Here is a 16,971-nt window from a genome sequence, read left to right as displayed (position 1 = left end):
CCCTCGGGGCCGCATTTTGGTCAAAATTAGATCGCACGACGGTGGCTGTTAGTTAATTTAGGTTATTATATGTAAAGTTTGATGCTCAATCGGAGCATCAACTATCATCTATATGTGTTCATCGATGAATTCTCCAGTGAGAATTTAATTTCATTTTTTAGGTTCCGATTTTACGGTTTCTGTTCTTCGCGAGTGGCAAAATCAACCTAACACACGGTTTCTGGAGACTAAATTAGAATTTTTTGGTTCCAAATTTTTCGGTCTATACTAGAGATGCTCTTAGTTTTCACTTGACTAGAAAATACCCTATTAGTGGCGCACCAAAAAGGCTATCTGGGGCGCACACCACTGCTAACTTTAATAATGACACATTAGGTGGTGCGCCACTTCTACTTTCCTTACTGCTACTCCCCTAGGTTCGCTAATGGTACTAGATTTGCTACGCCACTGCTATTTTTGAAATCCGAATCTAGATGTGGATCTAGAACCATTTTTACGTTTTTTGCTCGTTTTTTTTCAAATTATATGTCCCGTTCATTTAGCACCATTTTTTCTCGTTTTTGTTTCCCGAATTATTTTTCTCGTTCATCTAGCACCATTTTTTTTGCTCGCTTTTGTTCTCCGAATTCGATGGACCGTGGGAGACGTTGGAGGAGACTAGGCCGGAGAGGAGAGGAGAGGAGTGGTTGGACGAGAGGTGGTTGTAGATGAGGAGGAGGAGAAGAAGAGGAGGATGGAGAAGAGGATGATGGAGGAGAGGAGGAGGACATGATGGAGGAGAGGTGGACAAGAGAAATGTATGGAGAGTGGGGTATGTGGACGACCTGTTTCAAATTCATCGGAAGTTGTATGCAAGTAGAAAAGCCGTTTTACCGAAATATGACGCTATTTTGTATAATATATCGAAATTCATACTTGTTAATTTTCCTAAGAAGTAGAACACATAACACATGGTCATCTCGAAGGGTTTAATTTTTTTATTTTTTTATCATTTAATTTTTATTTTCTTCAGAACCAAAAAGTGTGCCACTCCTAAGTGGGGCCCCAAAATCCCAGTACCCTAGACATACAAGTGGCACACCACACCTAGGTGCGCCACTAGTATGTCTGGGAAGGGGTCCACTATGTTGAAAATAGCAGTGCCGCACCTCAAATTATGGTGCGCCATAGGTATTGGGCTAGTAGTGGCACACGTGATAGTGGTGTGTCACTGCTATATACCAGTCGCACACCATTATCACCGTGCGCCACTACTAGCGATATTGCGGCTAGTTGTTTTCCTAGTAGTGACTTGATCTCCATCAAACAATGGCAAAGCGTGAAGGACTTCTTTTGGGCTTGCTTGAAGAAGTTTAAAGTTAGGATGGAGAAGAGGAGAGGAGTGGTTGGAGGAGAGGTGGCCGGAGAGGAGGAGGAGAGGATCGCCGGAGAGGAGGGAGGAGCACCAGAGTGGTTGGAGGATAGGTGGAGAGAGGATGGACGAGAGGAGAGGAGTGGTTGGAGGAGAGGTGGTCGGAGAGGAGGAGGAGGAGGAGGAGAGGATTGCCGGAGAGGATGGAGGAGCACCTAAGTGGTTGGAGGAGACGTGGCCGGAGAGGAGAAGAGGATCACCGGAGAGGAGGGAGGAGCACCAAAGTGGTTGGAGGAGAGGTGGCCGGAGAGGGGGAGGAGGAAGGGATTGAGAAGAGAATAAGGAGGAGGAGGAGGAGGAAGAGAAGAGGAGGATGGAGGAAAGGAGGATAGATGAGGAGGAGGAGAAGGACATGATGGCGGAGAGATGGACAAGAGAAATGTGTTGAGAGTGGGGTATGTGGACGACCTGTTTCAAATGTCGGAGGAGGTAAGGTTAGTGGTGTGCACCAAGACATGGTGCGCCACACTAAATTTTTTTTTTGAAAGCTGAAAAAACTTATATTTTTTATTTTGAGAATCTTAAAAATCGGTAAACTGCCATATGCGATTGAAATCGGATGTAACTTTTTACGTAGATATATTTTTATATAATTGTTTTTTCATCGGAGGTCTATGCAACTAGAAAAGCCGTTTTACCGAACAATGATGCTATTTTGCATAGTATATCGAAATTCATACTTGTTAATTTTCCTAAGAAGTAGAACACATAACACATGGTTATCTCGGAACATTTTATTTTTATTTACTTTTATCATTTTATTTTTATTTTCTTCAATACCAAAAAGTGTGACACTGCTAAGTGGGGCTAAAAATCCAAGCCCCCTAGACATACAAGTATGTCTGGGGAAGGGGGTCCACTATGTTGAAAAATAGTAGTGTCGCACCTCAAATTCTAGTGCGCCATTGGCAATGGCCTAGCAGTGGCGCACATGATAGTGATGTGCCACTACTAGTGATATTGTGTTTTCCTAGTAGTGCCTTGATCTCTATCCAACAATGCCAAAACGTGAAGGACTTTTTTTGGGCTTGCTTGAAAAAGTCTACAGCTAGGGGCACCTACACATATAAAAACCGATAGATACAAGCTAACTAACAAGTGTCAATTTTAAATGGCCGAGGTATTACCGTGCCCACAACGCCTAGGCCGGGGTACCCAAGGAGATTCTCTATTGCAACCCAAAATTTGTTGCACTCTTTTTGGATAAACTCCCATCTCTTTTGGATTCGCACTTGGCTGTGATCACTATGATTTTTGAATGGAGCTAATTGCCTATTCTCACCGAAATCTTGGATGACCTTCCTCCAATATGGCATCACAAGTTGGATCTTGGATAACTTCCACCCACGGAGGAACTCAAGTGAAGAGGGAATGGCTGACATCAGTAACCATGACTTCTTTATCGAGAAAAAAGTAATCGTGACTCTTGAAAGAACAATCATATCAAGAAGCATGATACATGTGTTTAGCACGTGAGGGTTTGCTTGAGTGTGTTTGTATTTGTAGGTTTGTGACCAGTTTGCTGGTCCTGGAGTGATTATATTTGGGATTTACAATGTAGTACAGTAACAATTTGTAGGTTTGTTTTCCAGTTTTGCTGGAGCTGCTATAGTGGCTCATCCCGCGAGCTGTGTGTTGCTGAGTTGGTTGGCCAGGACCGATGCGTTTCGACAAGACGAAACGATAACAGACACTGGAGCTGTGCTCATTCTTTTATGTGAAGAAAATTCATGTTTTCGCGACAAGCTTTTTTTGGGGTGCGTTTGCACTGCACATTCTGTGTTGTAGTGAGTTTTCAGCATAGAGCAACTCTATTAATTATATTTTGTGCTAGTTATGGTGGTGCAAATTATTACAGTTGTGTCAGCTGCGCGCTTGCGCTGCATCATACTCATTGTTCTTGTACAGCTGAAAAATTTCACATGCCAACCTTAAGCAGAAACTAGGAAGCAATGGCGCGGCGACACGCCGCGCCCGTAGGGTTTAAGTCTATAGTTGAAAATAGTTTATATTTTTAGTTTTATATAATTCACATCATCATTAGTAGACTAAAAATAAAACATAAAGAACTCTTATCTTGTTCTTGTTTCTGGTCTCTGGTCCTATTTCTGAAACCATAAATTGCGCTAGTAAAACAGACTAATTTGTACTCGTAGTAATTGATATCGAGAATCTGATGTTCCACAAACAGAACGAAATATGCATCATTTGCAGCTTTGTTCTTTCAAGAAAAACCACGGGAAGTGGTGCTCCGTTCAAAAGCTACAGGTCTGGTTGGTGCGTTGCTAAGTAACGACAAAGGCTAAAGCCGAGCATCTACCAATCGCTACAATGGCCCAGATGTACACACCCAGGAAATCACACTTTATCACATATCTAGATAATCTAAATTTAAATAAATTTGTAATATTGTTTTATGGATGAAGGGAGTAGATAAAATGTGATCTTATTTTCAGGGTATCTGATGTTCCTACAGCTGGAGACATTTAATATAACGTAAATAGCAAAATACCGCACGCATTTCAGGCTAGGTAGCAAAATATTTACAACGTACGGGCTGTTTACCCTTTAGATTCACAGCGTTGCAGGTTAAATAAGCATAGAGTAGGTCCTTAGATTCACAGTGATTGAATACAAGGCCATCTGTTGGAAACTCGAACTACTTTTTCCTGATCACTTTATTTTGAGAGAAAAAATAATGATACTTCCTGATCACTTAGAACCTTAGGGTTTGCAAAATAAAAATAGACATGAACCGTAGTGTATACAAAATAAAAAATAGACATACATGAACATCTAGTGCTAACTCATATCTATTTTATCCTGAAGTCCACTCCTGCACCATCAAGTTCTTCATATGCACACCAAATGAACAGCATACATTTTAAAAACCTAAGAGACATACTCAATAGGTGCAGTGGTTGAAAGATAAATACACATACAGTAAGATATATTGCTAACTCAAATCCTATTTTTACTGATCATTTAGAATCAGTGTTCGCAATATAAAAATGGGTATACATCAACATCTACTGCTAACTCATATCTACCATGTCTATCTTTTCCTGAAGCCACACTATTGTCCTACCAAGCTCTTCATATGAAGAACAAATAAGCGGCTTGTATTTTCAAACATTAAGATACATATTCGATATCAATTCTTTGTGTCACGGGGAAGTCTCTAAAAAGAAACGCACAACTAATTCATTTTTTAACCCTTAGGATACATACTAAATGACACTTCCTCATTTTACAGGACATCTCCTAAAAAGAAGTACACAACAAAGAAACCGGAATTTGGAAGGCACCAAGATCTGAAGAACCGGCTGGAAACAATGGCTGCAATGATGAACCAGCGGGAGCAGGGGGACCGAAATATTGCCATCTCTAATACTGTCAATGATATTTTGAGGTACAGGATGGACAGGCCGCTTGGCCAACCAAATCTCCCGGTCTCCTCCACGCATCAGCTTGAAGAGGCGAAGACACGGACACAAACCCATCCAAGGAGAAGCGAAGCACAGTCCATGCAGTATGCGGAGACACCGGATGAGCAACACCACCATGGCCAATAATGTGACAGCCACGCCCAAGGCCAAAAGGAAAAGAAGCAGTCTGGTGGTCACGCGCAATCACAGAAGAACTAACCCCGCCGGAGGAAACAGCCAACACAGAAGTAACGTCCTCCAGCCCATGACACCAACGTGGAGCCAGAGAAGACAACACAGAGGTAGCGGGGCCCCGCCGACAGCAGACTCGTCCACCAGCTGCATATGCAGACATCGAAAGAACGTCATGATCAGAACAGCTACACATCAGAAGAAACAGAACATACATACATCAGAGAAACACAAAAACCGAACTCTGAAGATCAGAAGAACCATGCCGTCATCAGAAGAGACACTATCACGACTGCGACGCCGTCGCGGAGCCGGAGGAGGCGATGAAAGCGTGAAAAATAGCGTTCAACTGTGCTTGATCTATATGCATAGCCTCATCATGGTTAACTGCAAAAAAAAGTAAGATATAGTTGTAAAGGTACATGGTGCTGAACACAGAAAATACATGCATTGTTCATAAAGCTGGGTTGCAATAAGTCTGAGAATAAAAAAATATATATGTTTTGCCACAAGTCAAATTCTAATTGGAAGAATAGCCGCTGAACTGGGGTAGCTCCATACCTTGCGGTCAATGACGATAATAGTCGAGCTCATACAGAATGTTTTGTGTTTCTTTGTCTTTGTATTCCAAGATACTTTCCAACTTTACTTTGTTTTCACCAAAGGCCAGCGTAGACCATACTGAACTTATGGCATTTACGGCGCCTCTAAAACTACCAAGCCTCTCTACTCCATCTATGAAATTTAGATCTACCTATCTTGAGCATCTTAGTTAATGAAAAAAAAATCATATTAATTTTGCCTCTGCAGAATACTATGAGACATGTAACATATTTTCCAATTTTACATTGGTTATGTTGCAGTTAAGTGAAGATGGTCTAGGGGAAGAACCAAGTGAAGATGATACTCTCTCGAGCTTGATGTGTGGGAAAGGTTTGGTTTGCTACCACTGTCCCTATGAATCTACCTCACCGTATGAATGGATGACCCAAATATATCATATGCCATATACTCCTGCCCAACTGAAATGTGGACTGGGCCTGAGAACAATAGTTGTAATAATCTAGTATACAATTTGAACTAAATCACTGACACTTATTTTGGATTGAAGGGAGTACAAACTATGATGGAAGAGCAGAAAAAAAAAACAAATAGCTGTTCATGAGATGCAGTCAGCGCGGTGCACGCAGCACCCATGTTGTTATCTTTTTTGCCTGAATAGTTTTTGTTACTTGCCTTTGAATGTATACAACTGATGATCAGCAGAGCGCTGAGTTAAGCCCCTACCGTTAAACACAACGTCGAAGCACCAGATGTGGTTCTCTCTTCCACTGCGCCGTTTTGATGTTCATTGTATATTAATAGTTCTGCAAGATATTCGAACAATAGTAATCTAGTTCATAATCTGGTGGTATCTTTCTGATGTCTGCCACAGCCTTGTATAAAATAGAAAAAGCAACAGTCTAGTTCACCGCATAGAAAATTGCAGTGGTGTATTGCAATAAACCTTGTAAATAAAAGCATGCCCAGTTAAAACATTTAAACGATGCAAATATGAAATTCAACAAAACCAACTGCACTTTATCTCTGAAGATGTCAATAAAACAATCTGGCAAGGAAACATGTATCTTATCAATATAAATAGACATTGCCAGTTCACGTGGCTGTATAGGTCAACTAATGTTGAGCTCAACCAAGGTTTACTGTATCAACCTAAAAAAGGGTGTATTTTAAGGTTTCAAAGTCGATACACTGACACAACCCCTGGACATCAACCAAACATACATCGAAAGAAAGATTCACAGGAGGGCATGCTTATCTTATTCGGAGACGTGGATGACCAGGCTTTGGGCGGCCGATCTCAGGGACCTAGGAGGACATTTGAAACTGAGCAGAGGAACCTGCGGCCGAGGAGAAGATGACGATGGCAGACCGGGCAGCTGGACTTGACGCTGACGACGTGGCCTGCAGATTGAGCAGAGAGGATTAGCACAGTCATTTCACCAAACAGGCTGTGTGCACAAACCGCAAAGAAGTTAAATCTGAACAAATACATCTGCTTGATGTAGAGCAGCCGGGAGAAGAGCTCTGGAATGAGCACCCACCTCCCGGAGAAATGCTATGGACTGAGCACCCACCTCAGCGTAGCAAACTTGAAGATTGCGTTTGGCGCCGTCGCGGAGACAGACATCGAGCGTGTGGTGGTGGAACCGGGCCTACTATCACAAACCTTGCCGGGCAACATGTGCATGATCTCTCTCTGCGCCGTTTACGGGCAACATCTACAGAAACTTCGTGACTTGGAACAGGAGCACCAGCTCTCCCGGCGAGGGGAGTGGCGGCCACGAAGACGCTGGAGGAAAGGGGCTTGGACAGGAAAAAAACACATCCGCAGCCATGGAGAGAGAGAGAGAGAGAGAGAAAGATAGGAGGAGGAATCGATGTTGGGAAGGGGAAGTTGAAAAGGCAACTTTTCTCACGTTGGTTGAAGGAACGCGGCCTCCTCCCCGCTGGTGGCCGCCTCTATTCTGGTCGATGGGCGCCACTGTCTCCATCCCCTCCGCCCCTTCTCCTGTTGACGTGAGAGAAAATGAGGTGAGATCAGCGGCATTCAAAAAATATCTGAACGAAGCCTATAGAAACTACCTTGGGCCTTGGGTCTCCTCTTCTGCGCCTTGGGCCTCCTGGTTCCGGCGTAATTATGGATGGAGCGCCTCTCGGGACCTTGGGGATCATCACTACCTTGACACCCCCATTTGGAAGGACATTTTTGCTGGCCTCAACACCTTCAGGGATATATCTTCTGTCACTGTTGGTAACGGGCTCGCTACGGCCTTTTGGTCTGATCTTTGGTTTGAGTATTCCCCCCTCAACCTTCGGTTCCCCCACCTTTTCTCCCACACCACCCGTCCCAATATTAGTGTGGCTACTGCTCTCTCCTCTAGCCTTAACCTTTCCCTTGTGCCACGCCTTACTGAGGTTGCTATGACCGAGCTCCGTACCCTCACCACCGCCCTAAGCTCTGTGGTGCTTCGCCTCGACATCCCGGATTTACGTGTTAGCCGCCTTACTAACAACCTGCTTACAAACAAGAATTTCTATTCCAGCTTTTTCAGCAACCTGCAGATGGACGACATTGCGACAAAGGTTTGGCGGAGTGCAGCCCCCCTAAAGTGCAAGATCTTCTGCTGGCTCGTGAGGAAAAAGCGTCTTCCCACCAATGAACAGCGCTTCCGTCACCACCTTGCCAGCTCCGCTACCTGCCTCTCATGCCCCCGTGATGAAGACACCGATCACCTCTTGCTTCACTGCCCTAGGGCCAGTGAGGTCTGGAGGTTCTTCCACCGCGACTTCGACGACCACGACTACGCCACCTTCCCCGACTTCTGGCTCCTGCGCTGCCGTACTTACGAGGAGACTACCATCAACACCGCCATTGCTTGGAGCATTTGGAAGCGAAGGAACACCCTCACCTTCAACGGCGTTATTGAGGACATCACCACGGTTGTGCAGCGCTGCCTCGAGGACATCAGGCTATGGGCTTTTAGATGCACTACCCCTGCTTCCTCTCATCTTCTTAATTCTTGGTGTAATGGCTATGATCCTCCCTGAGACCCTCCGTCTCTCCTCTCTCTTGCTCCCTCCCCATCCCAAACCTCCTATACTTGTAATGTTCCCCTGTACGTTTTTGCTTTGATGATATGAAAAAGTTCAGGCTGGCGTAAGCCCGCCGTAGTCCAGGTCAAAAAAAGCCTATAGAAACTGCAGAAAACGGAAACACATATGCAAAGAAGAAGCAAACGTGTCAAGCACCGAAGGTAACCCGCGGCTGTAAACATGAAAACCACAATCACCGGAAGAGATAGGTAACCGGTAATCTTTCGCTTAAAGAAAAAGAAAAAATAAAGGAGAACTGATTGTCTGATTCAGTTAGGAGGGAAAAAAAGATATACATGTCACATCATGATTGCAGTAAGGATTGGATAAATAGCACATGAACAGTACCCCAATCAATATGAGGTGAGATAAATTGATCAACTTTTATATAGGGTATATAATAAGGAGTGGTAAATGCATACATGGGCAATGGCTAATTCAAAACCTTGAACAAACAAAACAGGGAAACACCAAATAACAAGATCATGATAGTGGAAACCAGTTCGGTCTTAGTAACCATCTCCCACGCTTACAAAGCGACCACTCATCGTCCATCTAACAACCTTTTATTCAAGTGCTATCACGTAACCATCTTCCACGCTTGTTTTCCTCCTCATTTAAGAGAGACATTGTCTCCACTCCTCCCCTTGCTTGCCTCCTTCCGTTTCTTCTTGATCAATCGCCGTTCTTCTGGCCCCAATTCAACAATCGAGCCCCTCGCCATGCCCGCCAGCACATAGAAGGAAAACATAAACGTCGCAATTCCCCCATAACGCTCAAATATACTTATTCCTCGTAGTACGCGCCTACATGTTGGTCATGTGAGTTAGCCCCTTGAAGCTTTTTACAAAAAAAAAAAGACAGAGAGAGCACAATTATGTTTGAGGAGATGATCATACATACCACCTCCTGTCATTGGGTCTAGGCTCAATTTGAGCCGCAAGCTCCTGGCGCAGCCGGGCGACTTGTTTGCCTGCCCTGCCTGGAATGTCGTAAATTGTTCCCGCCTGCGAGGTCAGATCGTACAGCTGCTCCCTCCTGTAACTGATTTCCTTCAAGAGTCTTTCCTGACCGTCAGCTTCGAGACCCTGTTTCGCAGGAGCCAACATGAGTTGCTACGACAATGAACCGGAAAACCAGAATACCAGTGAAATCACGGTAGCTGGTCCATGGCTTAACGAATTTACAGATAGGGTTTTCCTCTAATGGATTTATAAGCTCAACTCAATATTGAGACGTGCTAGGTGTTTGGAAGTTAACGATCTACTAGCTGTTTGAAAATAATAACTGAATCCAATTCCCCTTTGAAAAAAAATAACTGAATCCAATCCTGAGATGTGCCAGCTGTTTGACAAAAATTGAATTCAAATTAGACATGCGCTAGCTGTTTAACTAATCATGTAGTGGATAATCGAGCGACTATTTTAGCACATTGCAACTAGCACAAAAATATCAACTTTGGTGACCAAGCGCACCTTGGCGGCCGCCGTACTGCTGTTTGCAGCAGCCGCGGAGGACGTGGCAGACCTTGCCCGGTTGGCCTGGAAGAGCCTTGGGAAGATCCGGCGCTGCGCCTCTCCCATGGCCACCGCCGGCGTCTGGCCGCCGCCACTGACGAGCCTCCGCGCCGCGACTCGAAGCGCCGCCATCGAATCGTCTCGTGATAGTCGGCTTGCGAATCGACGAACACTAATCCTTCCCCACACTTGGCTTGCGAATCGCGCGAGAACTATGGTGGATTCTGGGGAGCTTTGCCTGTGATTCTTTAATAGGCTACTAGGGTTCTTCGCTCGCCTCTCCCCGACTACGACTCTCTCTCTTCAGTCCAGCTTCGTGACCGGAACCAAGACGCTCCTGAGTTCGTTGTTTCTTCTGTTTTTATCCAAGGAAACGTGCGCCGCCCGCAAACATCACGCCTTTTTAAAAAAAAAAATCTCATCAACCCCTTGAGCCCAGTTAGTTTTCCTTTGATTTTTCTAAAGAAAAAAGGGTTAGTTTTTCTTTCATCTCCTACAAAATGTTAATTCCTTGGGTTCAAAATATTTGTCGCATATTTACTCAAAATGTAGGTTAAAATATGTATTTAGGGCCGGGTTTGTTGGCCTCAATGGGTTGGATTTCAAGAGCTCTCCTTGTGAGGTAAGGTAGTACCTCAGTTATTCCCCAGCTACAGTAGCGAGAAATCAGCTCGGCGAGGGTGTGTCGGTGGCGGCGGGAGTAGCCGAAGGTGTGGAGGAGCTGGCGCCGCACTCCATCTTCATGACAGCGAAGTGGAGCTCACCAGCTCTACTGAGAGGAAAGGAGAGGGGAGATGCCGCGCAGCAGAGGAGGATAAGGCCGGAGGCTTTGGGAGGCGCCGCCGCTGCTCAGGTCTGGCGAATGGGAACTTGCTCAGGGGACCGCTAGCGCCAGCGCTGGACGCTTCAGCTGGGCTATGTTTCTTCTTTTTGGTTACGATGGGCAGCACAGAGGAACACAACGGCGATGTTGCAGAATCTGGAAGGCGGTAGGTGCAGAAGAAGCTCCGATTCCCATGGAGAGAATTTGTGCGGATAGCCCGGCCGACCGAGCTGTGGGCGCGACGCCGCACAAGTAGAAGGCGGAGTAGCAGTTGTCGGAATCAATTAGCATTGGTGATCGGCGCAGAGAGTGGAGCAAACATATCGCCGATTTTGAAGACGTGGTCTTCTTTCCTGGTCAACGCCGCACATATATCTGCATAAAAGGTAAGGTTGCTTTGCAATTTCTTGTGTCAAGGTACTTAGTGAAAATTCGGCAAGAGCTTTATTGTGTCAATGAGACTGTGCGGGGCCGATTCCGATGCTAACTTTTCTCAGTCGCAGATTAGAACGAAAGCTTTGCTCTAAGCTGAATCTGTCTTCAAATTTGGCATTTATTTTGTCGTTCTTGCGGCAACTTCTCTCCACAATATTATTCATATGTAATTATTGAAGTAGATATTTATTACAGTTTTATAGTAATACAGTAGATGAAAAGAAATCTTATTTCTAACTTTGTCTGACGATAGGATAGTTTGGTGCTGCGTGACACCAGCAAATGAGTTAGATAACAAAAATTTGTGAGGGATGTAGCGCTACCTGAAATTCAGTTCGTATAGCAAACTAATTGGGTAAATTCAGAGAACAAAAAAAAAAGCTGGTTTAGATAGAAACAAAATGCAGAGATGAGATCAAAGCCACAGCGAACAACATTGTATAAAGCTAGCACATTTTTATTCACCATATATTCAGTAACTTATAATACATCTCATTGAAACAGAATGCAGCTTCGTCGAATGGGAAGTACAACATTATAATACAATAAGAAGCTTTCAGCTAGTAAATTGCAGATAAGAACCTAGTAGGACAACGACTAACAAAAATGTTAAACGGCTAACCAAAGGATTCAACAACTTGAACTGTGTTAGGTTATATTGATAGTATACATGAGGGATCGGGAACCGGCAGCTGCCCTCCGTGGAAACCTATGTCAAATCTGTCAAGCATAACAACGGCTTCTTGACCTGTAGCATAGTTGGTATGACATATGTGCCACCAAACCATAGGGTGCATCTGTATCTGTTGATTCATTTGCCTAGGTCTGATCTACTGTCATTGGTCCATATGTCATGTGATTTTACTGATCTGAAAGGTCCAAGTATTACAGGGCGAACCACTTAGGCTGGTGCCAACGCGGGCGCTAGGAGGGGCGCTACCGCCCGCGACGGGGCGAGAGGGAGGCGAGAGCGGGGCGAGACGGTAGCGTCGGGCGGTGGCGCGGGCGCCCGGCGTTAGGGCGCGGTACCGCCCGCCTATAGCCCGCGTTGGAGGCGAGAGCGGGGCGAGAGGGAGGCGATAGCGGTGCTAGTGGGGGCGGTAGGGAGGCGGTAGGGAGGAGAGAGAAGTGAGAGCTGGCACTATAGCCCGTGCACTGGCACCGTGGGGTGAGAGTGGGGTGAGAGTGAGGGAAAAGCTGACGTAGCGAGGCTATAGTGGGGTGATGCATTGGCACCAGCCTTATCTGCAGTAGCTAAACCATTTAAATGACCACATATCCCATTAAATATTTTAGGTGTCCACTCGATAAGCTCCAATTCCCTCTTACGAATCCAATCTTTATTGAGATAGATAGCATCTTATACAATGTCATAAAAGGATAGTCCTGATCAATATGAAGAATGATTTGTCATTTAGCATCTTACCCCGAATCTGGACATGCATATATGATTCAGTAAACTCACATAAAATGCTCCAGATCCGCTATGTATGAATCAGGTTTACGGTGTAGAAATGCTGCCGAATATCTTCAAACACCACCATCACAAAGCTGCAGATTCCTAGCCAAGCAGGGCACATTCTTTACCTCGATGCCAACTCTCTACAGCGTGTTGACTCCATTCTGGTGAGGCAATACAACAGTCAATTAGGGACATGAGAATAATTATTCACTGTTCTTGAAGAGATGAGGCATAGCACATTTATACCCACAACTGATTTAAGCTATTTCAACCTATATTGTTTTGAGAGTCCCTCGGCCTTTAAGCTATTTCAACCTATATTGCTAGAATGATAGAATTTGACACCTTTATCTGCTAAAGTAATGGACGCAAGAACTGACATGTCCACAACATGTGAACACTGGGTGCATGAGAATTACTGTAAAGTTCATAATAATGAATTAGTAAATCTATTATCAACTAAACTACTATAGGACAACACAAACACATTCCTGCTTCATAATTCTGCTCAGGTAGGTCTTCTGTATGGCGTTAATAGGTAGATTCCAACATTTGAAAATTAAGAATAGAAAGATAAATTACCAGTATTAAGCAAATAAGACTTATTCATGGGTAATCGCAACTAAGATTTTTTTTTTCAAAATCCACAGGCTGTATGTAAACATAGTTTTACTGTGAATCTGTTGAAATATTTAGGCACAGAGAAAAGGAAAAAAATTAAGGAAGAACACACCAAGTTGAAAGGGAAATAAAAAAATAAATACCCCATAGAGTTGTAAAGTCTTAACTTGAAGCTAGTGGCAGCTTATCTAGGGCACATTCCACATTCCAGTAAGAAGCTGAAGTAATTTATCATCTAAATTTGGTACATGTATAACTTATTTTATTAAAGATTTCTATTGTTACAATCAAGACATTCTAGTCATATATCATAAATCATTCTACTACCAGGCCATCAGCTATGAATGCTCCATGCAAGCAAAGGCAATTTTGGAATTTGGATCACAGGTGAAAAATCCCACCTTGCAAAGGTTGGTGCTAGAAGTTTTCAATATTGCACATGTGCCATGACATCCATCGACTGCTAAAACAACAGTGTGCACCCTTAGATACAACATCAGCGCATTTGAATCCACCTCGTATGTCATAGTTCAAAAAAATAAGTTAACTAAGCAATAGAAAGTAGCACGAAAACCTTCTAGAAGCATAGAGTGGCAAGATAGCAAAGATATGGGAGCACTGATTGGCGTAAACATCAAGATAATTTGTGTATATTTGTTGCAGATTTTTTCTTTAAGGAACATCAAGGACAAAAAGGACGATCAACAGCAAACAGCCAAGCAGAAGCACCAGCTGAATAACAACATGCAAGGCAGAGCTGCACAGCTTGAATGGCAGGCCATACAAAATCAACATATCATGAGATACAAAGGGAACCAAAAGGGGGAAAAGCGGAAGTGGCAACACGGTAGCATAAAACTTACGTGGGAAACAGAGAATACTGCAATTACGGCAGCCAAGGCCATGACCACTCGACCGAGCCAGGAATCTTAATCGCTGGAGAAGCCGGGCTCCCCCTCTCCAACAACAATCGTGGGCACCCTGGTGACGGGTTAAGATGGATCAACCAATCACACATGAGGCAGCAACAGGAGGAACATCCGATGAGAAGAAAGGATTAATTACCACTTGGGACCAACCGCAGCATGTTCGAACAACGCGGCACGTCGGCGGTAAGAAACAGGAAGGCACACCGCATCGGCAGCACAACATCCCTTTGTCAGCGCGGCGCTGATGCAAAGGCGGAGGAGACCAGATAGAAGGAAACCCACCTTCCCAGCAGTCGCGGGCATGGTTACCATCAGGATGTGCACTCGTCAAGAGGATCTGATGCTCTGCAATGAGAAAAAACCACCAGGATGCAGTATAGCAAACAAATCAGAGGAAAGAAGCACATCGGCTTGGACCTCCTTGAAGTGCCTGAGGCGTGCGTGCGCTGAGAGGAAGGGGAAACCACAGCAGCAAAGCACGATCAGCACCCCAATCTGGCCGCTCTGCCGGCGAGCACGCCCGCGTCATCTCCTCCTGAGAGGACTAACAATGGGGCGTCAGCATCTTTCTCTGCCTATTGAAGCAACTCTCAGACATAGTGGTGACCAAAGGAGCAGCAATTGAGGTGGCCATGGGGAAGAGGAGCTCTTAGGAGGACCCTGGTGGAGGCGATGGCTGGAGATCAGCCAGGGAGGGGGCGGTGGAGAAGATGATGGAGAAGAGTCGACCGAGGAAATTCTGGAAGTCCCGGTTCTATCATGGGCAAGTAGCACTGCTTTCACCGCTTTGACCACCGTCTAAATGCTAGAGATTGGGAAGACCGGTAACACCGGAGATCAGAAGTGAACGGAAAGAAAGGAAAAGAAGGAAACCGGCTCACAAACAACGGATCGACCGGCTATCTCCCGGTAACTGGGAATTGTACGAAGGGAAAAAAAGAAGGAAAGAAACTAACCACGCGCATAAAGAGGATCTGATCGCACCTCTACAGGAAAAAAAAGACATACGTGGTTAAATATGATTGGATGAAGGCATGGAAGGAACAGTACCCAAATTGATCTCCTTCCCGCAAAGTGGTTTGGCTTTGATATAGGTTATAATTTTGTGCTAGTTACGGTGGTGCAAATTATTACAGTTGTGTCAGCTGCGCTGCATCATACTCATTGTTCTTGTACAGCTGAACAATTTCACATGCCAACCTTAAGCAGAAATAAGGAGTGGTAAATGCATACATGGGCAATGGCTAATTCAAAATCTTGAACAAACAAAACAGGGAAACACCAAATAACAAGATCATGATAGTGGAAACCAGTTCGGTCTTAGTAACCATCTCCCACGCTTACAAAGCGATCACTCATCGTCCATCTAGCAACCTTTTATTCAAGTGTTAGCACTCGTAACCATCTAGCAACCTTTTATTCAAGTGTCAGCACTCGTAACCATATTGTCTCCTCACCTTGCTTGCCTCCTCCTTCCGTTTCTTCTTGATCCATTGCCGTTCTTCTGGCCCCAAGTTAACAATCGAGCCAAGGGCCATGCCCATCAGCACATCTAAGGAAAATATAAACGCCGCAAGTCTCCCCCAACGCTCAAGTATACTTTTTACTAGTAGTATGCGCCTACATGTTGGTCATGTGAGTTAGCCCCTTGAAGCTTTTTACAAAAAAAGAAAGAAAGAAAGAGAGAGCACAATTATGTTTGAGAAGATGACCATACATACCACATCCTGTCAGGTCTAGGCTCAATTTGAGCCGCAAGCTCCTGGCGCAGCCGAGCAACTTCTTGGCCTGCCCTGCCTGGAATGTTGTACATTGTTTCCGCCTCCGAGGTCAGATCGTACAGTTGCTCCCTCCTGTTACAGATTTCCTTCAAGAGTCTTTCCTGTCCGTCAGCTTCGAGACCCTGTTTTGCAGGAGCCAACATGAGTTGCTAGGTGCCAATGCACCACACCACTCTCGCCCGCCACGTCAGCTTTTTCCCTCACTCTCACCCCACTCTCACCCCACTCTCACCCCACGGTGCCAATGCACGGGCTATAGTGGCAGCTCTCACTTCTCTCTCCTCCCTACCGCCTCCCTACCGCCCCCACTAGCGCCGCTATCGCCTCCCTCTCGCCCCGCTCTCGCCTCCAACGCGGGCTATAGGCGGGCGGTACCGCCCCCTACCGCCGGGCGCCAGCGCCACCGCCCGCCGCTAGCCTATCGCCCCTCTCCCGCCCGCCTCCAGCCCCAAGCCGGGCGATACCGCCTCCACTAACGCCCCCAATGGCACCAGCCTGACAATGAACCGGAAAACCAGGATATTAGTGAAATCACGGTAGCTGGTCCATGGCTTAACGAATTTACAGATAGGGTTTTCCTCTAATGGATTTATAAGCTGAACTCGATATTGAGACGTGCTAGGTGTTTGGAAGTTAGAGATCTACTAGCTGTTTGAAAATAATAACTGAATCCAATTTGAGATGTGGCAGCTGTTTGACAAAATTGAATTCAAAT

General features: G+C 45.1%; 2 long non-coding RNA genes across 2 annotated transcripts; both read right to left on the bottom strand.

Moving 5' to 3' along the window:
- Positions 1–4,512: 4,512 nt before the first annotated feature.
- On the bottom strand, positions 4,513–14,043 carry LOC124707025. The gene is made up of 7 exons (XR_007004651.1): positions 13,948–14,043; positions 12,929–13,086; positions 9,592–9,776; positions 7,137–7,603; positions 6,319–6,996; positions 5,275–5,418; positions 4,513–5,178 (listed from the first exon to the last, which is right to left on the bottom strand). It is a non-coding gene; the product is annotated as an uncharacterized LOC124707025 (long non-coding RNA).
- A 1,638-nt stretch (positions 14,044–15,681) lies between these two features.
- LOC124706265 lies at positions 15,682–16,367 on the bottom strand. Its single transcript, XR_007004365.1, has 2 exons — positions 16,197–16,367; positions 15,682–16,095 (listed from the first exon to the last, which is right to left on the bottom strand). It is a non-coding gene; the product is annotated as an uncharacterized LOC124706265 (long non-coding RNA).
- Between the last annotated feature and the right edge of the window lie 604 nt (positions 16,368–16,971).

This window comes from Lolium rigidum, chromosome 4, assembly GCF_022539505.1.
Source record: "Lolium rigidum isolate FL_2022 chromosome 4, APGP_CSIRO_Lrig_0.1, whole genome shotgun sequence".
Classification (NCBI taxonomy): domain Eukaryota; kingdom Viridiplantae; phylum Streptophyta; class Magnoliopsida; order Poales; family Poaceae; genus Lolium; species Lolium rigidum.
The sequence above is the reverse complement of the archived record's forward strand: the minus strand, read 5'-3'. Positions and strand labels throughout refer to the sequence as shown.